The following is a 24,170-nucleotide window of genomic DNA, read 5'->3' on the forward strand; positions in this document are numbered from 1 at the left end:
TAAATCATAATGCTTGCTTTTTTTGTTGCACTACACATGTGGCTGCTTGAAAATTAAGGAGTAATTTGATCATCTAGCTTATCTGCAATAATTTGTTAAAGGTATGGAGATATTTAGAGACACGTGTAGCAGATTTTATTTAACATAACTTTTTGGGACCCTGTTTACTTCTATAAAATTGGGAAGTGTTCAAAAACTAATCATGTGTGTTATTGTGTCTAGGCCTGAAGCAACATCTGATTCAAGCATATTTAAGGGTCATAATAATGAAAGGTTCAATGATGCCGACTAGCTGAAACCTGATCAATTGATCATTTATATGAATTTGGAATTCCCTATATAGGAATCTTCTTAATGCCTCGCTGCATGAAAGCTCAGTTTCTTTTTCTATGTGGCTTGGCTTAGCCCCACCTAAAGTGGAAGTTCTGGTCTGGTTAGCTTGCCGGGGTTGTTTGTGTACAAAAGATTGGCTGTGTAATATTGGCATCATTCCCTCTTCCTGAAATCAATGCACTCGTTGCCTGGTCAAAATTGAGACAGTTTCTCACATTTTTCTTGGCTGTCGGCACTCTTGGCTTATTGGAATTGGTTCCTTAACATTATGTTTGTCTTCCAAACTCCTTACCTTCCTTTTTTCATGAACGGGGTGCATTAATTCATGGAAGCTTTAAACAGAAATTCTGGATCAGTCTATTCCATGCCATAGTGTGGTCTATCTGGTTATCAAGAAACGGCAAGGTTTTCAATATGGCAAGGACATCCCCACCTCCTTCTCTCTTTGCACTTTAATCCTCCACTGCCTTTCCACTTCGATGAAAGCATTGGATGCTAACTTCCCATTCTCAGGAACTGACCTCCTTATTACTTCTGCCACAATCAGGTCACCCCCCCACCACATGGCTCAAATGGAATGTTAATGCCTCTTCCTTGGGCAAACCTGGTAAAAGTGCTATTGAAGGGGTCTTTCTTTAGGAACTAAAATGCCATGTATTTTCTCGTCCTTCGGGGATCTTGGAATCTAATGAAGCTGAAATTAAGGTCATCCTTGAAGCTTTAGAGCTGTCATCTTCTCCGCCAGCACTTGGATGTACCTCTTCCCCAATCCTCATTGAGATCGACTCAGCACTCAGCACCCAGGGTCTGAATCGTTTGGAAGATTTTGTGGCAATCCTTTAATGGCCACCTTTTGCCTTGCCCCTAGTTGTTATGTTTATTGCCTGCTATATCTTCTTTCTGAATCGAGTGGATGTTGCTTTTGGATTTGACTTACTTTTGCTCTGTGTCTCTTTTTGGAGGATAGTGTCTTCATGTGTCACAGTATCTGTCATGTCTCGCTAGTGTTTTGGTCATTAGCTATTTGAAGACTTTTGGACCTTGTGTTGTTTTTATGGCTTGTTTTGGATTGTATTGCATTTTGTCAGTCTTGTTTTGTCCTTCCAGGTTTTTCCATTTAGCATGCCGTGTCCTAGGCCGGGTGCTCTGAGGAGGTCTATTGACCTGGGTTTAGTTCGGATGTGTTTATGCTAAATTTTTCCTGGGAGTTGCTGACAAATCTCACATGACTCCAACAACTTTATATTCAGTATTGTCCACGGATAACAAAAGTGTCTTCTGCTTTGCAGCATCTAACCTCTCTTGAGATTCTTGTCTTTGTGGCTTGCAAGGAGCTTGATTTATCTGATTCAGAGGATCATAGTGATATGCCGTGGCAGTGCCTTAGAAGTTTCCTAGAACTTCTACTTGGAAGTTTGTTCAAATTTGCATCACTCCACACTCTGCGAAAACTCACAATCAAAAATTGTACCAATTTGATATCTTTACTGGAGTGGATGGGAAGCCTCACCACATTACAATATTTATGGATTGAAGAATGTCCTCAACTATCAGGAAGATGCAAAAAAAAAAGGGTGCTGATTGGCCCAAGATTGCTCACATCCCAAATATTAGTATTGACAATGGATGGATTCAAGTGGATGGCTGCTACAAACTATGATCAGAAGAATCGGATTGACTTCTCTTAGTGTATGTGCTTATCCCGTTCAATAGGCATTTTTTTTCCCTCTATCTTAGAAGCAGACGCAAGTTTTTGTCATTAAAGTTATTGGATTTTCATGTGTGTTTTTATATTGACAGATATCTTGAAATATTCTTGCTTAAATCTCAGAGCAGTTGTTCATAGATGTTAAAGAATAGGTGTGTAACCATGACAATTGGTGGATGTACTGCTATCTCTTCTGAACTTTAGGATGGGGATTCACTGAGTAGCTTCATATATGAAATTTCGATGAAGGGCATTGTCATTGATCAACTTCTCTTCACATTCCTTTTGTAAGTTAATTAACAGCTCGCCTTAATTATTTTGCACTTACCAGTTTGTCAACAATTATTCACTCTTGGTTATAAACTTAAGACCATGATTCCTTCTTAATTTTGTAATTTTGTTTTCTTGGTTCTGTAGTTTTAACTGGAGTTGCCACTATGAAGAAGTCCCACAATCCCTTGTAGCTGGTCAGTGCCTGAGTTAATAAAATTAGGGGTATTCGGTTCCGATTCGGTTCGGGGTTTGGCTAGGAACTGAAACCGAACCAAAATTTCGATACAGTTTCAGTTCGGTTCGTCATTATTTCGGTTCCAGTTCGGTACGGTTCTTGGTTCTTTGGTTCGGTACGGTTACGGTTCGGTTTTCGGTTCTTAAAACAATTTTATATCATTATTTCTTTAAAAAGTCATTCTTAAATTAGCATTTAAGTTTTAAATTGGATTATTAATACATAATATATCATATAATATATATTTTAGCTATACCTAAAGTGTATATATAATTTAAGATTAAATATATTATATAGTATAATAATATAAATATATCATATAATATACATTTTAATTATTTATTAATCATATAATATGTTATTTACCTCGGTGGACACCCAAACTCACCTCAAAGCAGTTGTTCATAGATGTTGATGTTGACAATTGGTGAGTTAATTATGACAATTTTGTGTACTTAATTGCTCAATTTCATTCACAAGGGTTTATTTCTGGCTTCTTGAATTTTTTCTCTTTTTGGATTGCAAATTATGCGGCTTCTAAACTGTAGGATGGGAATCATTGTGATGGTCATTGTCATCTAAACTGCGTAATGCAGAGATGGAAAAAGCAAAATGATATTCAACGACATTTCTTCCAATCTAATTCACACGTTTGATCACACAGTGTGGTAAGTAGTATGGGTTTTCCCAACAATTTTTTTTTTGTTACGAACTCTTTCCTTGATATTTAATTTGGTATTTCAGGAAAAAAATGACCATCTTGGGTTTCTTCCAAAAAAATGTAAAGCATTTGCCCCAAATTGAAGCCTTATCTTGTGAGCTTGATCTGTTCAAAGGTCGTCTGGTTCTTCATAATATTTATAGTTCTATATTTTATTTGTTTATTTCTTCTTTTCAAAATTCATTAATTTATGTAATTGTGGAATCAATTGTACTTTTTACTACCAGATCCCCATGGTTTTTTTTTCCTTGTGTTAATTTGACAACGTTAAATGAGCAGAGTGAAATCCAGTACTGTTCACCGGTTGACTGATGTGATTCTGCCTTTCCCAACCGACACTTAAGGATTTTATGCATGATTCTGCATTTTCTTGCATGTTATAATTATGCCACTCATTCTTTTAAGAGAAACATGTTGGACAATTTATGCCTTAAATGTAGGCTTCTTGAGTCATTGATGCATACTTACCAGCAAGTGTTTATTTGTTAAATTTGTTTTCTTGGTTCTTTAGTTTTAACTGGAAGTGCCACTACAAAGAAATCCATACTAGAATTTCAGCTTCTACATGTTGCAAGAGAATTGATTTTCTATGCAGAAACTGGCAAGCTAGAAATTGCCTTAGCTGATAAAATGATGAACCTCCCTATATTTAAATTTTATGGTTAAAGAATGATTCTCATTGTTGTTCTCAAAAACTTAATGCAGTGCCTGCCCCTAGCCTGATGGACATTTTTAGTGTAAACAATATGACCATTGATCTTCAAGGAGTTATATGGAAGCACTTTAGACTCGGATGAAGTTTTGGGTTTCAATGCTTTGAGACCTTCATATAATGGCAGCCGTTATCTGAAATTAATAAACAGTTGTAGATATTCCTTTTGTAGTGTTGTGTTGAAAGTGTTTCTTTGAACATTCTATGCTACAATTTGGATGGTTCTATCTACTTCTGCAAGTGAAGACCTCTGTCCATCTCATTTATCTGTAAATGGCTGCCAACCTTATCATGTTCTTTTCAAAATTTGAAGTATTCCTCTATAATTACCTCAAATTGAAGTTTCATCTCCCTTGCCTAGAGAAGCTGCTGAATGCAAGGATTTTCATCTGTACAATAACGAATGCAGAATGCTATAGTGCTTCTCTTCTTAATATTTAATGAATGGCACCTCTTGGACGTTGATGAACTTCAAATTGCTGCCACTTTATAACAACTTCTAGAATTTCTTTATTGATGACTTCTTCAAGTAAGGTACAACTTCCATTTTGAAGATCAACGGCCAGTTTGTCTTCTGCTATGCGGGATGCAGTGGTCGACCAATCATTGGTTTTGTAAACAGAATGAGATTCAACAATTCACATTTCTTCAAATCTAACTTATTCCTTCCTTCTGGTTGTGTGGTACATATGATTACTACTGGGTTGTTTTTTCTATCTTTTATTGTTATATTTTCTTGTAGATGAACAATTAAATATCAAACAACCCATAGTTCTACCGTTTTTTGATTTGGTTTCTGGGAAAACAAAATGATAATCAGAAGTTTCTTCTAGAAAATGTAAAGCGTTTTCCCAAAATTGAAGTCTAATCCCCAGGCATGTGATATGGAAGAAACATGCTCTGTTCAATGCTCCTTTTTTATTATTATTATTATTTTTTTATATATGAGTTTTACATTTTCATATATATTTTCATCTGTTTCTTCACTTTAATCATTTATGCGATTGTAGAATTGTTTGTAACTTTTTTTCAGTACTTAAGGTTGTTGAAGATTAATGCAGCGAATGGAGGAACTTCAGCTACTGTTATCCTTTTAATGCTGTTCTGCAAATATTGTGAATCAGTAGATTGAAGCATTTCCATGTAATTTTAATTGAGCCATGGAATTTCAAATAAGCATTCTGCAACTGTTGTCTTCAATTCCAGAGTTTGGAAATTGATAATGGTTCTATCTTGTTGAAAGGTGCAGGGGAAAAGCAGTTGTGAATAGGCCTCTCTTATGCAAGAAAGTGTTTGTTTTGGTATGTTCATCACCTTCACATGCCTTATATGAATATAATCCAAGTATAAATTATTTGTTCTTTTCAAAAATAAAAAATCCATTTTTTGACAGTCAAGTGCATTGTGCGAAATTTTCAATCTGATGGATTATGGACCAAATTGCAGTTTAGACTACAGAGGAAACCTTGTGGGCACAATCACCATGCAAAATTGCATGTTACTCATCTCATTTCTTTTCTCCAAATATGTTAATTTTGACAACATTGAATGAACAAAGTGAAATCCAATCTGGTGGACTGATTTGCTTTTCCACTAGGCACATAAACAGTATATATGATCGTTGCTCAAGAGTTTCACAAAAGCTATTAGGAAGTTGCGGAAAGGTGACTTTTGGATTCAGATGAGTTCTGGATTTCAATTATTCAATTTATTATTGCACTGATTTTATGCTTGTGTGTGTGTGTGTGTGTTTATGTGATTTATAAATTTTTTTCTTGATATGAACTAAGGTTATTGTGTTTTTCTTTGTGTGTAGTGAAAGAGAAGCAGATGCACGTCCATCATTGACCCATAATTACCATCTCTTGTAAGGCAAGTACATCCTGTTGTCTTCTTTAAATTCTGTAAGCTACCACATGACTTCTTCAAATAGTTGTAGTCTTCAAATCACATTGAGCCTATCAAATCTGATTCCTAGTTTACTGTGTAAACTGACTCAAAAGATTGTTTTCATTAAGGTATGACTGTTCAAGACTCCCAATGAATTTCCTGTGCATTCCTGTTGTTGTTGAGTGATTGGTTCTATCCCCATTTGCATCATTATGCAGCAGATATTCTGAGTGAATGATTGAATGAATCGTTGACCCATAATTCAAAGGTACTTCATTTGTTTTATCAAAAATATGTCTTGCGGTAGCTAGCAACCTTAATGCTTACTACTCTTTCTGTAGTTACACGAGTTGCAACTCGAAAATGGTGGAGTTATTGCCTGCTCTAGCACAGAGTTGTTCAGATGGAGATTTTTTTACAGGTATGTAGTGTTTGCCGCATGTTTTTCGGATCCTTCCTTCTTCCATAAAATTTTGGAAACCTGATAAATAATTTCTTCAAACGTGTGTCATTGTCTCCAGCTTGAAGCACAGATTTAGTTCAAGCTGATTTAAGGACTATAATCATAAACGAATGATACTATGAGCTGCTCGCTTGCACAACTATATTAATGGAATATCTAGAGCTTACATGCAATTTAGTATCGCATGAGAAATGGAGATTTTGATTGCAAATTTGTATCAGGCCAGAAGTTTCTGAGTTTGAGCTTTGGATTCTCCAATAAGATAGAATGGACTGGTGAACCAATTCTGTCTATTTTGCTTTATTTAATTGACTCTTCATCAATGTTGCTTCGTTTGAGGGGGGTTTTTCATCAATAAGTGGTTTAGCTAGTATAGGTTGGGTGTATGGGGTTGGACCTGCTGGTCCTGGATTTAAACCACTGTTGGTTTTTCCTCCTCATCTTTTCTTCTTATTAGGCTAGTACATGTTGTTCTCTACATTTTGTAACGAATTACTTACAAAAATTTAATCATCAAAATCATGTAAGAATCTGCCTCTTAATAACAGAGCCCATTAATAAACAGAGGATCAAACAAATTGCAACGAGGAATCAGTTTGTTTAAAATCACCTCAGTTACACTGTAATTTTAGAAAAGAAAATTCAATTAAGACGATATTCTTCATCTTTGCTCTTATCTAGTTGGTGCACAGAAAGCTACTATTATCTCACTTACCGTAGCAAGCACATGAGATGAAGCCATTGAAGCTGACAAGGAGAGGCACTCTAGCCGCCCAAATCGCCTTTCATGAAAGGGGAATTTACAATTTGGCCCCTGAATTTTACCCTATATTATATTTTAGTTTTTTAATTTTAAGAAATTAATTATTTAATCTTTTAATTTTGTACTATACTTTAGTATCTATATTTTGAGAAATAAATTATTTAGTCTCTTTAATTTTAATATATAGAATAATTTAGTCTTTATAATTTTAATATTACAATAATTTTACTCATTAATAAAATGATTAAATTATTTTATATATTAAAATTATAGGTATTAAAGTGTGATGTAGTGTGAAATTTTTGAATTAAATAATTAATTTTCAAAAAGAGATACTAAAATATAATACAGTGTAAAATTTAAAGATTAAATAATTAATTTTTTAAAATTTAATGACTAAAGTGTAATATAAGAAAAACTTAAAAGCTAAATTATAAATTTTTCTTCACGAAATGTAATAGTATAATAATTTTATTCATTGATAAAATGATTAAATTATTCTATATATTAAAATTACATAAATTAAAATATAATATTAGGTATTCATGAACTAAATACTTAATTTTTAAAAATAAAAATAAAATATAATATAAGAAAAACCTTAAAACTAAATTATAAATTTTCCTTCACTAATATTGATATATATATATATATATATATATTCTTTAATGCAGATAAAAATGTCCTCTAGGTCAATTAATTTAGTCTTTGCAATAATTCAAGTCTATGATAAGGTTGCTTCAAAGTCTATATGTCTTGTCACTTCATGAGATCCACATGCTTTTATGGTACCTTACAAACCTTTCTTTTTTATATTTTTTTTCAAATGTATTATTTTACTCGTCAAATTTAATAAGATGAGTTATAAAATAATTTTTAATAAAATTTAAAAATAAATTTATGTATTTTGACTATTTTTTTTTAGTATTCCTTCTCTTAAACTTAGATATTCGTTAATTGCCTCAACGATTTCATTGCCTTTTTGCCTTTCAAAGCAAAAGCAATTTAACTTCTCAAATTGAGCATTAAACTTAACGTACTTACAACCATACATTTCCCTTTTTTAACTTTTACTTTTATTTCATTAAAAATGTTCAATTAAGGGAAACCCAACTTGAATGATGAAGAAATTCAGTGGCGTCCGCATTTCCAACAAGTTGCAATGCATTTTTCCTCTAGGGAAAATAAAATAATACTATTGACCTTGACTTATCTACAACCACTCAAAGTTGTAGTGATAATACATCAACTTCAATGAATTTTTTAAAAAACAACTTATGAATTTTTTAGTTTTTTTTAAATAAATAATTTGTGAAAAAAAATTAATTAAATTCTAATACAATTACATTTGATTTCTATTTTTTTTAAATTATTTTTTTAATTTAAAAAAAATTAAATTTTTTTATTTCAAATGTGAGAATTGATTAAAAATAAATTAATTTAATTGAATTTTTACAAAATTCAAGTTTCTAAATATGAGGTTTATGCATTAGACAATATCAATATTAACTTGATTATGTGAAATATGACAATATCAACCTGATGGACTGATTAGCTTTTCCAATAGGCACATAAACAATATGACCATTGCTCAAGAGTTTCGCAAAAGCTATTCAAAAGTTGGGACAAGGTGCCTTTTAGATTCAGATTAGTTATGGGTTTCAATTATTCAATTCATTGTTACACTACTTTTATGCTTGTGCGTGTTTTTATGTAATTGATAAACCTCTTCATATGAGCTAAGGTTATTTTGTTTTTGTGTGTGGTGACAGAGCACATGCACATCCATTGATCATGGCATTTCTTGCACATGCAAATAGTTGTAATTACTATCTCTTGTAAGGCCGGCACATCCTGTTCTCTTTAAATTCTATAAGTAACCACACGACTTCTTCAAATAGTTATAGTCTTGAAATCACATTAACCCATGAAATATTTTCTTAGTTTACTTTGTAAACTGACAAAAGATTTTTTTTCATTAAGCTTTGATTGTTCACCATTCCCAATGATGTTCTTGTGTAGTGGATGTGAACATTATTTATGCAGTGGACGTTCTATGTAAATAATGGCATGAATAGTTGACCCATAACCGAAAGGTACTTCTTTTATTTTATCAACAAGATATCCTACTGTTGTCAGCAACCTTAACGTTTGCTTCTCTTTTTGTAGTTTCACGATTATGCAACTTGAAAATGCAAGAGTTATTACCTGCTCTAGCACAAAGTTGATCAGATGGAGTTGTTTTACAGGTATGGAGTATTTGCCACTCGTGTTTTTGGATCCTTTGTTTGTCCATAAAATTGGGAAATGCCTAGTAAATAATTACTTCAAATATGTATCATTGTCTCCAAGCCAAAAGCAAAAATTTCATTCAAGTAGATTTAAGGATCATAATGATGAAAGGGTGATGCTAAAACCTGCTCAATGAGGGCATTTTTTCATCAACAGGTGGTTTTAGTTAGTATAGGTTGGGTGTATGGTGTTGATCTATTGGTCTTGTGTTTAAACCACAGTAGATTTTCCCCCCTCATATTTTCTTCACCCTTTAATGAAATTATGCTTTTAAAAAAAAACTATGTGAATTCATTTGACATCATAGTTTTTGGTTATTCAGGCTTTCTAGTTGGTTGTCTTCCTCCGTGTTTAGCCAAAGTAATTTCTCTTTGAAAAACTTTACATTGGCTGCTTTGAAATTTTCCGCATCACATTTTCATTGAGATTAACTACAAAGAGGTCTGCAATGCTTTGCTTTCTTCTAAGGATATATCCTTTCACTGGGTTAAGATACAAGCTAACGAAACTGCTTATATTTTAGCAAGGGTGACTTTATTACATACTAAATTTGAGCATCCGGCCTTTTTATATGATATGTTGGCATTTGATGTTTTTCCTCCTCATATTTTCTTCACCCTTTAATAGAATTTTGCTTATTGGTAAAATTTTCATGCTTATTAAAAAAAAAAAAAGGGTAAAAATCATTTTAAAGCATATGCCATTCAATTTCTTTTCTTAACATTGATGTGTCATTATTGGGGGAAAAAGTATTTTAAATAGTAATTTCATTTGATGTAAATTATATAATTTAATGCTTTTTTTTTTCATTAAATATTAGTTAAATACGTCGCAATTTTAAAAATCAAGATTAGAAATTTTAAAGAAAACAAACTCTGTTCGATGGTCCTCTGTTTTTTTGTAACATTTGCATTCTTACATCATCTTTTTATAAGACTGATACATTATAAATGAAGCAGTTGTTTTTTGGAAACAACACATTACCCTTACTTTTTCTTTTATTTCCCTCTACCTATTTTCCCTTATTCTTCGTTTTTTGTTTTTTTAAATAAAAAAAATTTCCTCTTTATAGTCTTTAGGAAGGGCTCCGCGCGGCTTATCAAATCACCAATTTTGACTTAGTGGTCTAAAAACAATAAAAAGAAACATAAAATTTGTCATTTTTTAATTTTAATATATAAAATATAATCTTTATAATTTTAATATTATAATAATTTCACTCATTTATATAATAATTAAATTATTTTATATATTAAAAGTATAGTATAAAATTTATGAATTAAATAATTAATTTTTAAAAAAAGAGACCAAAATATGATATAGTATAAAATTTAAAAATTAAATAATTAATTTTTTTAAAAAATTTAATGACTAAATTGTAATATAGAAAAAATTTAAAAACTAAATTATTAATTTTTCTTCATGAAATGTAATAGTTCAATAATTTTATTCATTGATAAAATAATTAAATTATTTTATATATTAAAATTACAAAAATTAAAATGTGATATATGAAATTCATAAATTAAATAATTAATTTTTAAAAATAAAAATTAAAATGTAATATAAGAAAAACCTTAAAATCAAATTATAAATTTTTCTTAATTAATGTTGATATATATATATATATATATATATTCTTTAATGCAGATAAAATAATCCTCTTGGTCAATTTATTTACTCTGTACAATAATTCAAGTATATGACAAGGTTGCTTCAAAGTCTATATGTCTTGGGATCCATATGCTTTTATGGTACATTACAAACCTTTCTCTTTTTATTAATTTTTTCAAATGTATTATTTTACTCATAAAATTTAATAAAAAAATCTCATAATATTTTAAAATTTTAAAATATTTCATAACACGCATTAATTTTTATAAAAATTGAAATTCGCTATGAAATGTTTTAAAAATTTAAAGTACTATAAAATAAATTTTAATAAAATTTAAGAATAAATTTATATATTTTGGCTTTTTTTTTTTTGTATTCGTTCTCTCTAAAACTGAAATATTGGTTAATTGCATCAATGATTTCATTGCCTTTTTGCCTTTCAAAGCAAAAGCAATTTGACTTCTTAAATTGAGTATTAAAATTGACGTACTTACAACCATACATTTCCCTTTTTTAACTTTTACTTTTATTTCATTAAAAATGTTCAATTAAGGGAAACCCAACTTGAATGATGAAGAAATTCAATTAAGGGAAACCCAACTTGAATGTTCAATAAAATTTTTTAAAAAACAACTTATGAACTTTTTATTTTTTTTTTAATAAATAATTTGTAAAAAAAAAATCAATTAAATTCTAATACAATTCTACTTAATTTATATTTCTTTTAAAATTATTTTTTTAATTTTAAAATTATTTTTTTTAATTTTAAAAAAATTAAAAATTTTTATTCTAAATATGAGAATTAATTAAAAATAAATTAATTTAATTAAATTTTTACAAAATTCAAGTTTCTAAACATGAGGTTTATGCATTAGACAGTGCCAATATTAACTTGATTATGTAAAATATGGCTGAAATTTCTCACAAAATGGCTGAAATTAACAATCTGCCTCTTAATAACTGAGCAACATTAATAAATAGAGCGTCAGACAAATTTGAATCAATCAGGAATCACTTTGTTTAAAATCACCCCATCTATATTCTAATTTTAAAAAATAAATTTTTTAATTTTTTAATTTTAATATATAAAATAATTTAATCCTTATACTTTTAATATTATAATAATTTTATTTATTAAAAAAATAATTAAATTATTATGTATATTAAAATTATAAAAATTAAATTATTTTATGTCATAAAATTAAGAGATTAAATAATTAATTTTTTAAAATTTAAAAAATAAAATATAATATAAGATAAAATTTAAAAATTAAATTATAATTTTTTTTAATATATATATATATATAGTGTGTGTGCGTGTCTAATACAGTCAAAAATATTGTTAAGTCAATTTATTTACTCGCTGTAATAATTCAAGTCTAGGACAAGGGTGTCCTAAAGTCTATACATCCTATCACTTCATGTGACTCACACCCTTTTATAATATCTTACAAACCTCGAATATCATATCAATAAATTCATTGTTTTAAAATTTTTAGTTAAATATAGTGTTAAATAAATTAATATACTCTTTCACAAGACCTATTTCTCGCCACCATTATAACTTCCTGGATCTCAAGAGTTGTTTTTTTTTTTTTTTTTTCTTAAACTGAAATATTCATTAATTGCATTAACAATTTCATTACCTTACAAAAGCAAAAGCAATTTAACTTCTCAAATTGAGTATTGACCTTCACTTACTTACAACCATACTTTTTTTTTTCCTTTTTACTTTCATTTCATTAAAAATGTTTAATGAAGATTTTAGGGGAAACTCATCAAGAAAATTGACATTGTGTCTATAACACCAGAATTTATTGGGACTTTTCTTTGGTATTAGACTCCTAGATTTACTTTCAGCTAATATTTATGTGTGCCAAGAAACTGTAAAATTAAGAAGTTTTCATGCATATATTCGTATATAAAACATGTAGATTTGAAAGTTATATTTTTAAATAAGTTTTAACATGTTAGGACGATGTATTTGATAAAGAAAGTCTAATTATGAAACCTTCCTTCTTTGTTTCTCATTTTAATATTTTTATAGTATTTTCTTACCCTTCACATATGATCGTTCATCCAAAAATTATATACATATAAGGCTATAAATTTTCTATTTTTAAACTTTTATGTAATCAAATTTAAATTTGCCAATTATATTTACAAATTGAAACCAACTTGAATAATTCACTGGAGTCCACAGTTCTAAGAAGTTGACGTTGACTTATTTACAACCACTCAAATTTTTGGTGATAATAGAATGAATATTTTAAAAAATAATTTATAGACTTAATTTTCCTTTTTTTACTTATTGCTTGTTCACATTCATTCACTGATTGAACTAATAAGAAGATTTTTTTTTTATTCATAAATTTTAATTTAATTATATTTAAATCATCTTTAAAATTATAATTAATAAAATATAATAAAAAAATAATATAGAGAATTTTGAACAAAACCTCAAAATTAGCATTTCTTTAAAAATATCTAATGAAAATGCTGAGGAAAGTTCATCAAAAAATTAATATTTTGTGTCAATAACTTCAAAATTCACATATCTATAATGGAGAATGTCGAAGTCAACATTATAATCCGAGCAAGATATTTACTCCCTGCAATAATTCAAGTACAGGACATCGTTGAGAGCAATAATTCAAATTCATACGTCTCGTCACATTATTAATTATGTCTATTTTCAATTAGTTTTATTATTATTTTCCTTTTATTTTATTTTTTAATCAACAAAAATCCTAAATATACATTTAATAAATAAATGTTGATATCTCTAATGTTACCCACATAGAATATGTTTTAACTTTTATTTAATCCATATTAAAAGTCATAACTTATATGTAAAATGTAAATTAATTAATAATTTCTGAATTCCGATCAACAGTTAGGTCTCGTGTAAGGAATTGTAATGTGGATTTCCTAAACTAATTTAATAATGAAAAATTTAGTACAGTCCACAATTCCAATAACTTGAAAGGGGTTTTTCAAACGTTTTTATTTAATATCAGTTGTTCAAAGAGTACATATCATAATTATACATGTTAAATTTTAATTATATATATATATATATATATATATATATATATATATATATATATATATATATATTTTAAATAAATTCTGAGATGATGTTATGTGAAAAATAAATATCGTATAGTAATAAAAATTTCAAGAATGCATCTCACCTAACCAGGCAAAGAACATAGTGTTTTCTTCATAATCTTACCTTAAGCTGAAATGAATTCACCTGTTTCATCCTCCTTTTCTTCTCTTAAGCTGAAATATTCATTGATTGCATCAATAATATCACTACATACCTTACACTGCAAAACCATTTAAACTTCTCAATTGCATAAATTATTTTATTTTCCTTCAATTGCATAAAATATTTTTATTTTCTTTTTTTCTACTTCAACCACATAAATAACACTACCATATAATTAATACGATTTTTTTTTCCTAGACCTTGTCAATTATACATCCAAAATATAAAATTTATAATGATATTAAATATATAAATTCTACGTACTTGTGTCTATAGACTTATTCTAGGCAACATGTTTCCGTCTATTTCCTTTTTTTTTCTCCTCCTTTTGCCATAAGAACCCACACGATTGTCCTTAAAAAAATGAGTAGCATCCTTCAAGAGCCTAAATACTTGTTATTAATATTTCCATAGCATTTTCATCCTCCACACATCTTCATAATCCTCCCCTTCAAACCTAAAAGTGAAGTCTAGCATTGAGGAGCATGAATGAAGCTTCTTCAACATAAATTTGGATTGCATTTAGACTTTGAGGTGGTGGTACTAAAATATAAAGAATTAATATTTACAGGGAAAGGGATCATAACCTTTCATACAAAGGATTCAATATTGGAGTCAAGAAGTTCTTATGTTTTTGTATCATCAAATAGAGCATTATCTTATAATAGAGTATATGAAACTCTGCTTTTGATTTTATTAGCAAATAGAAAGAATTCCATTAATAACAATAACATCTCTTCTATACAGAAGAATTACCTTGCATTTACAGCAACGTTAACGCTCGTTACCCTTGTTGTGTTTCACATGCATGGGACATGAAAAAAGGGGTTATCTTATATTTATCTATCAAAAGAGGGTGGAAAGTGCTGAGTAAGAACAGATAAACTCTAATATGGATAGCAACTAGACGGTGAATAACAAAAACAAAAAAAGAAAATAGTAGAAGGACTTAAATGAAAAAAAAAAAAAGGGGTCGATCCATGGGACGCTATCGACAGTAGTAATACACTGCCAATGGACAGTCCCGTAGTTCTATATACACTGCCACCTGCAGCAGCTGCCAGCTGTGTCCGGCAGCGGTAGTGATTGCCCAACGCAGGGACCAGCTGCCACTTCGGTCAGCGTGCTCCTGTACACATAATTTAATTCACTTCTTCCAGAATTAATTTACATATATACACATAAAAAATTTATTTTATTTTTCTTCGTTCTTGTATCTCCAATTCAATATTATGAATTTAAATTTAAATATTTAATAATATAAAAAATAAAAATAAAACTAATTACAATTGCTAGCGATATATTATTTATATATAAAAAATTAAAATGATTATATATACATTTTATTCTCTTTTTCTAAATCAAATAATATATTTACTATTAAATTACATAATTAAATTTTTTTATAATAATTTAAATTTAAATATTTTAAACATAAGATATATTACAAAAATAAAAAAATAATTTCAATCTATATTTTTTTAACTAAAAATACTTTTAATTATTTTTTTCCTAATTTCAATTTTACAATATAGAATATCATTTTAACTAATAACATTTTTTTACCAAACTGTAAAATTAGACATAAAAAAAATAATACATATATAGATTTTATCATATTTTCCTAAATCTAATAATACATTGAGAATTATACTATGTAATTAAATTTTTACAATATTATGAATTTATCTCATGTTTATTTTAAATATATTATAAATATATTAAATTATTTTTCTTAAAAAATATGTAATGTATTATCCATAAATTTACAAATTACTTTTACCAAAAATATGTTACACAATAAAAATAAAAATATATTTTAATAAATTGATGAAGAAAGTCTAATTATAAAACCTTCCTTCTTTTATCCTCATTTTAATATTTGTACATTATTTTCTTACCCTTCTACATATGATTGTTCCCTAAAAAATTATAATATATATATATAAGGCTATAAATTTTCTATCTTTTAATTTTTATGCAATTAAATTTAAATTTTAGTGAAGTCTACAGTTCTAAGAAGTTGCAAGGGATTTTTCCTATAGAGAAGATCAAATAATACTATTCACCTTGACGTTTTTACAATCACCCAAATTTTTGGTGATAATAGAATGAATCTTTTATAAACAATTTATTCACAACCACACGATTGTCCTTAAAGAAATGAGTAGCATCCTTCAAGAGCCTAAATACTTGTTATAAATATTTCCATAGCATTTTCATCCTCCACACATCTTCATAATCCTCCCCTTCAAACCTAAAAGTGAAGTCTAGCATTGAGGAGCATGAATGAAGCTTCCTCAACATAAATTTGGATTGCATTTAGACTTTGAGTTGGTGTACTAAAATATAAAGAATTACTATTTACATGGAAAGGGATCTTAACCTTTCATACAAAGGATTCAATATTGGAGTCAAGAAGTTGTTATGTTTTTATATCATCAAATAGAGCATTATCTCATAATAGAGTATATGGAACTCTGCTTTTGATTTTATTAGCAAACAGAAAGAATTGCAAAGCTGCTCTAGACAATATCGATCTTAGATTTTGTAAATTATGAGCAACTTGCAGTTTGCACTTCACTTCAATGCCATAATATTTGGGATTGTCCACAAATAACAACCTTGTCTTCTGATATACGGCATTCAGTAGTGGAAAAATCATTGTTTCTGAAAAAAAAAAAAGAAAAAAAAAAAAGGAGATTCAACACTTGATATTGCATCAAATCTTACTACTTCCACCAGTTGTGTGGAAAGTAATATTACTGGGTTGATTTTTTTCTATCATTTTACTGTTATATTTTCATGTACAATAATTAAATCTCAAAAACCCCATAGTTTTACCTTTCTTTGATTTGGTTTCTGGGAAAACAAAATGAAAATCAGGAGTTTCTTCGAGAAAATGTAAAGCATTTGCCCAAAATTAAGGTCGAATCTCCAGGCATGTGATCTAGAAGAAACATGCTCTGTTCAATGCCCTTCTGTTCTTTTTTTTTTTTTTTCCTTTTTTTATGTAACTTCTACATTTTGACTATACATGACCCCACACATGACTATACATGACCCCACACGTTATGTTTAGAAAAATTAATTCAATTTCATTTTAGTTCTTGTATTTAAAAAAAAAAAAATTATTTTATATATTAAAATTATAGTATAAAATTTATGAATTAAATAATTAATTTTTAAAAAGAGAGATTAAAATATGATACAGTATAAAATTTAACGATTAAATAATTAATTTTTTTTAAAATTTAATGAGAAAAACTAAATTATTAATTTTTCTTCATAAAATGTAATAGTTCAATAATTTTATTCATTGATAAAATAATTAAATTATTCTATATATTAAAATTACATAAATTAAAATGTGATATGTGAAATTTATGAATTAAATAATTAATTTTTAAAAATAAAATTTAAAATATAATATAATATAAAAATTAAATAATTAATTTTGTATAATATAAAAATTAAAATATAATATAAGAAAAACCTTAAAATCAAATTATAAATTTTCCTTCATTAATGTTGATATATATATATATATATATATTCTTTAATGCAGATAAAATAATCCTCTTGGTCAATTTATTTACTCTTTGCAATAATTCAAGTCTATGACAAGGTTGCTTCAAAGTCTATATGTCTTGGGATCCATATGCTTTTATGGTACATTACAAACCTTTCTTTTTTATTAATTTTTTCAAATGTATTATTTTACTCATAAAATTTAATAAAAAAATCTCATAATATTTTAAATTTTTAAAATATTTCATAACACGCGTTAATTTTTATAAATATTGCATGGTACATCTCAGCAGATCAAAAGGTATTTTAATTTCATTTTTATAAGAAATATATCATGAGATGTTTATAAAAATTGAAATTCGCTATGAAATATTTTAAAAATTTAAAGTGCTATAAAATAAATTTTAATAAAATTTAAGAATAAATTTATATATTTTGGCTATTTTTTTTTAGTATTCGTTCTCTCTAAAACTGAAATATTGGTTAATTGCATCAACGATTTCATTGCCTTTTTGCCTATCAAAGCAAAAGCAATTTGACTTCTCAAATTGAGTATTAAACTTGACGTACTTACAACCATACATTTCCCTTTTTTAACTTTTACTTTTATTTCATTAAAAATGTTCAATGAAGATATTAAGGGAAACCCAACTTGAATGATGAAGAAATTCAGTGGCGTCCGCATTTCCAACAAGTTGCAAGGCATTTTTCCTCTAGGGAAAATAAAATAATGCTATTGACCTTGACTTATCTACAACCACTCAAAGTTGTAGTGATAATACATCAACTTCAATGAATTTTTTAAAAAACAACTTATGAATTTTTTTTAAATAAATAATTTGTAAAAAAAAATCAATTAAATTCTAACACAATTATACTTAATTTATATTTTTAAATTTTTTTTTAATTTTAAAAAAGATTAAATTTTTTTATTTCAAATATGAGAATTGATTAAAAATAAATTAATTTAATTGAATTTTTACAAAATTCAAGTTTCTAAATATGAGGTTTATGCATTAGACAATATCAATATTAACTTGATTATGTGAAATATGACAATATCAACCTGATGGACTGATTAGCTTTTCCAATAGGCACATAAACAATATGACCATTGCTCAAGAGTTTCACAAAAGCTATTCAAAAGTTGGGAAAAGGTGCCTTTTAGATTCAGATTAGTTCTGGGTTTCAATTATTCAATTCATTGTTACACTACTTTTATGCTTGTGCGTGTTTTTATGTAATTTATAAACCTCTTCATATGAGCTAAGGTTATTTTGTTTTTGTGTGTAGTGACAGAGCAGATGCACATCCATTGATCATGGCATTTCTTGCACATGCAAATAGTTGTAATTACTATCTCTTGTAAGGCCGGCACATCCTGTTCTCTTTAAATTCTGTAAGTAACCACACGACTTCTTCAAATAGTTGTAGTCTTGAAATCACATCAACCTATGAAATATTTTCCTAGTTTACTTTGTAAACTGACAAAAGATTTTTTTTCATTAAGCTTTGATTGTTCACCATTCCTAATGGCGTTCTTGTGCAGTGGATGTGAACATTATTTATGCAGTGGACGTTCTATGTAAATAATGGCATGAATAGTTGACCCATAACCGAAAGGTACTTCTTTTATTTTATCAACAAGATATCCTACTGTTGCCAGCAACCTTAATGTTTGCTACTCTTTTTGTAGTTTCACGATTATGCAACTTGAAAATGCAAGAGTTATTACCTGCTCTAGCACAGAGTTGATCAGATGGAGTTGTTTTACAGGTATGGAGTATTTGCCACTCATGTTTTTGGATCCTTTGTTTGTCCATAAAATTGGGAAATGCCTAGTAAATAATTACTTCAAATATGTATCATTGTCTCCAAGCCAGAAGCAAATATTTCATTCAAGTAGATTTAAGGATCATAATGATGAAAGGGTGATGCTAAAACCTGCTCAATGAGGGCATTTTTTCATCAACAGGTGGTTTTAGTTAGTATAGGTTGGGTGTATGGTGTTGATCTATTGGTCTTGTGTTTAAACCACAGTAGATTTTTCCCCCTCATATTTTCTTCACCCTTTAATGAAATTCTGCTTAAAAAAAAAACTATGTGAATTCATTTGACATCATAGTTGTAACACCCTCACTTTAGCTAGTCCGTGCATTCGACTGTTCCGGTGATTAATGTCAGTCTGGACAGTCGAAATGTCTGGAACTATATGTAAACTAGAGTGAGGAGTCATAAATAGACCAAATAATAGTAAGAAAAATTAAGGAAAAATTTTAGAAATGAAATACAACAAAATTAAATGAGCCGATGCCCCGGTGATGGGTGACCCTAACGGGAAGTTGCGGTGAAGACAGCTAGTAACCCTAAACCCAAGGAAAATCCTGTGAAATAATTTCTGAGATGCCAGAGAAGAGTTATGGCGCCCTAGGTAGCATTAGAATGCCAAGAAAATGTTAGAAAAATTTTTAAGATCAGTACAGACAGTTTTGGCTCCTTAAGCTGAACGGAGGGCATTTTGGTTATTTCGCCTTTAGAGACGATTTTTGGCCAACTTGTCCAATTAAGTAAATAAATTATATGACATAAAATATGAATAAATATTGCTAAAAATTTAATTAAAAATGAATGAAAGAAAGAAGAAAACAAAATGAAATTTAATTGGATTTATTACATGGGCATGACATAAGCATGATGTAATAAAAACTTTCTAACCAATCACCATCTAACAAGCACACTTAAACCTTATTAAAAAGAAGAAAAATTAGTCAAAAATTGGAAAAAACAATCAGCCATCTCCTTCATGTTGGCCGAACCACCATGGCCATGAAACTCCTCCATTTCTTCTTTCCTTCTAGCTTGAATTTCTCTCTATTCTTACCCCAAAACCCTTAGGTCCCTTCACTAAAAATTACACCCACACCTTGTAGAAGTGTTTGGCTGCCAAGAATTGAAGAGAAAGTGAAGTTTAAGTTTGGGAAAATTCTGCTAAAAAAGGGTTAGTGCTATAATCATCCAACTTCTTTCCTTTAAGTGTTATAAGCATGCTAAATCAAGTTAGTATGACATGAAATTGAAGAAAATATCAAGTATATGGGAACTTAAATTTTCAGCAGCTTTGATGTATGAGGGTATGATGAGTTTAATTGATATTAAACTTGCCTAGAAATGGTTTGAGATATGTGTATATGTGATGGATAGGACGATAGAGTATGGGTTGCATGAAAGCTGAGTATAGAAGTTAGGATTTGGAGCAAACTTAGGGTTTTGCTCATGTGTTAGTGAATGGAAGTTCTAATGGTCAATTAGTGACCATTTGGCTGTGTTTGATGAGGAATTGAATTGAATTGTGGCTTTGGATTTGAGGTTGGGTATGCTGCCTCATAGGACCTGCAGGGCTAGATGTGAGTCCAGCAAGTTTGGGCAGCTGTAAATTGAGAGGTGTAGGTTCAATTGGTGCAAGGATAATTGGACATGAAACTAGACACATAATGGCACAACTTTGATGAAGAAACTTTGTCCAGAAAATAAACTTAGGATATCCTAAAAATTGACCGAATCCTGGTAACCAACCTGCTGGTCTTGGAAATTGACTTGTTCATTTAGCCATAACTCAGTGTAGAAATATCCAAATGACCTTTATTTTATATCAATGGAAAGATTAGATAATTTAGAAGAACTTTTATGAAGGACATAAACTCAAATTGTGAACCTAACCAATTCAAATTGCTAGTCCAAGTTATGACACCAAATCTGGCAGAACCAAATTTGCTCAGAAAATCTGGGTAAGCATCAATCTAGCCAATTATGGTAAATTGACCATAACTTGAGCTACAAAACTCCAAATGGAGTTATTCAAAAAGAAAATTAAAGAAGACACAAAAAGGAACAACTTTGATGAAGAAAAATTTATCAAATTTCTACTGTAACAATGACCAATGGAACAATAAACTTAAGGCATGAAATATGAAAATTTTGAACAACATAAAATAAGCTTTGAAATGGTATTGGCAATCAATGTCAACAAAAATAAAATGCAAAATGCAGTATATTGATGAACTCAGGTTTAACAAATCTATTATAAATTAAAAAAAGTCAATTTTTGTGTAGGAATAGTCAAGTAAATAGTAACAACCAAAATTAATGAATTGAATGGTACCCCACTTAAATGATTTAATGAATGTTTAAATTATGTAAATGTGTAGATGAGGTTTGTATTCTCATCACAAATAGAACTTATGGGATATTGTTAATTTAATTTGAAATGTAATTTATAAATGACTATAAATGAAATATTAAAGGTATAAAGGATGTACAAATAATATTTGAGACTTAGGTTCCTTTTATGAATACAAATGAAAATACTTGAATCTAGGTACATATAAATGAAAATGCTTGAACCTAGGTACCTGTAAATTGGTGTAATAAATTAGCTAAATGATAAATAGATAGTGAGGTTGACAAATAGTGAACTATATAAATAAAATTTATGAATATATGCATTAGATAAAAATAAAATTGGACATAGTATTTCCACTAGGAAATAAAATAAAAACCTATTAATACTTAATGGTATATGAGTGAAAATAAGAGGAATCATAAATTTTATGTAAGCAAAAATACTTCCTGAATTGCAAATAATAAGTTATATTCATTATGATTGATAATATATAATGTGATTAGTGAATTGTGATTTTTGAATTTGAGTGACCCTAAAACATAGAATAATGTTTTAAGTACAATGGTGCATGAGAACCATTGATGAGAATTGTGATCATATAAATGATCAAATGAATGTATAAATTATGGAATTTGTCATAAAATAATGAAGTCATAAAACACAACATATTAACATTTAATGGTACTATGTGCCCATGTATTGTCTAGACACGTGTGTCAGATTGGATAGATTGGCATGCCAATAGGGTATTGTATTAGCAGTACTGCGTATAGCTTTATGCCCGCACTCATGGCTTTATGCCCGCACTCATTGCTTTTATGCCCGATTATATGTTATTATGGCTTTTTAGCCATACTGACTGCATACGTGGTTAGCGTTTTGCGTCCCATGGTATGACGGCCGAGGCAGCGCGGTGTCCAGTGCCAACAACCCGTTATCCAGTTTAGTCAGCTTGTCATAAGTTACTTGGGCAGTGTAAATTATTAAAATTATTTAAGAATATTAGTAATTAAAAATATTAGAAAGTGTTGAATGAAATGAGAAAAAAGATTTGCAATGGAAACATAACTGAATCAAGTAGTACAAATGAAATTTTCAAAATTGTAGGAACCAAAAATACAATACTCCAAGAATTAATCTGTAAAAGAAGGACAAAATAGAATATAAAAAAGTTGATATTAGAAATATTATACAAAATTTAATTGATACCCGAGGATCTAAATTATACTTTAGAATTATATTTCAGTTTTTCTTATTTGTATATATTATTTTCTAGTTATATTATTGCACCGCTAAGCAGAAATGCTTAGCGCGATGGATTTGTTTCCTTCGCGCAGGTACTGAAGACAAAGCCCAGTGGATATTAGACTGGGATTTTGGAGTCCGGATTTGCAGAAGTGTCAGAAGTGTATAAGTTTGTCACCTCCTCAGCAATGCATGTAGATAGGGCTCACATTAGTCATATTATGTATTTTGTGTATTACAATTATTTCATATGTTGTAATGCAATCGAAGAAATTGTATTTAATATGTATAGGATGTAAATTAATAGATTAGCTCTTTCATCTGAAATTAAATTGTATATTATATAAATTAATGAAAATATGAGAATTTATATATATAAATCGTGCATTAATGAATATGTATGGAAATGAATGGATTTGTACAAATGAGTATGTGAATTGCAAGAATTGAATGTGAGATGACTATGATGAGTATAAATGATATATTCATTGTAAATTATTATTGAAAATTTCAAGTAGGTGAATAGTAAAATATGCCAAATGGTAATAGAAACAGGGGAAACTCCGCTGGTTTCTCCATAGAAAAATAATTGATATTAAAATATAACGAGAACAAAATTTTTAAAGGAATAAAGTAAGATAAAATAGGGTGCTCCAGCACCGAATGTAGCACACCTTGCTCGGCTACACTGTAGACAGGTAAGGGGTGTTACAATAGTTTTTGGTTATTCGGGCTTTATAGTTGGTTGTCTTCCTCCGTGTTTAGCCAAAGCAGTTTCTCTTCGAGAATCTTTACATTGGCTGCTTTGAGATTTTCCGCATCACATTTTCATTGAGATTAACTACAAAGAGGTCTGCAATGCTTTGCTTTCTTCTAAGGATAATTGGACCAAGTTTGGGCAGGTCATTGCTAATTGTAAAGTGTTTTTTTTTT

At 29.0% G+C, this 24,170-nt stretch overlaps 1 long non-coding RNA gene across 25 annotated transcripts; it reads left to right on the top strand.

Annotated features, from left to right (window-relative positions):
- Positions 1–31: 31 nt before the first annotated feature.
- On the top strand, positions 32–23,662 carry LOC110663244 (uncharacterized). Of its 25 annotated transcripts, XR_009143280.1 has the most exons (17): positions 32–101; positions 223–2,022; positions 2,165–2,328; positions 2,459–2,976; positions 3,098–3,217; positions 3,294–3,385; positions 3,976–5,125; positions 5,232–5,283; positions 5,580–5,646; positions 5,799–6,140; positions 6,214–6,293; positions 6,394–6,610; positions 18,907–18,969; positions 19,106–19,211; positions 19,362–19,435; positions 19,509–19,588; positions 23,330–23,662. It is a non-coding gene; the product is annotated as an uncharacterized LOC110663244 (long non-coding RNA). The 25 variants fall into 25 exon arrangements; XR_009143282.1 differs by lacking the exon at positions 18,907–18,969 and having other exon boundaries at positions 19,323–19,435; XR_009143284.1 differs by lacking the exon at positions 18,907–18,969 and having other exon boundaries at positions 23,293–23,662.
- The last annotated feature ends 508 nt before the right edge of the window (positions 23,663–24,170 follow it).

Source organism: Hevea brasiliensis, chromosome 14 (genome assembly GCF_030052815.1).
Source record: "Hevea brasiliensis isolate MT/VB/25A 57/8 chromosome 14, ASM3005281v1, whole genome shotgun sequence".
Lineage (NCBI taxonomy): Eukaryota > Viridiplantae > Streptophyta > Magnoliopsida > Malpighiales > Euphorbiaceae > Hevea > Hevea brasiliensis.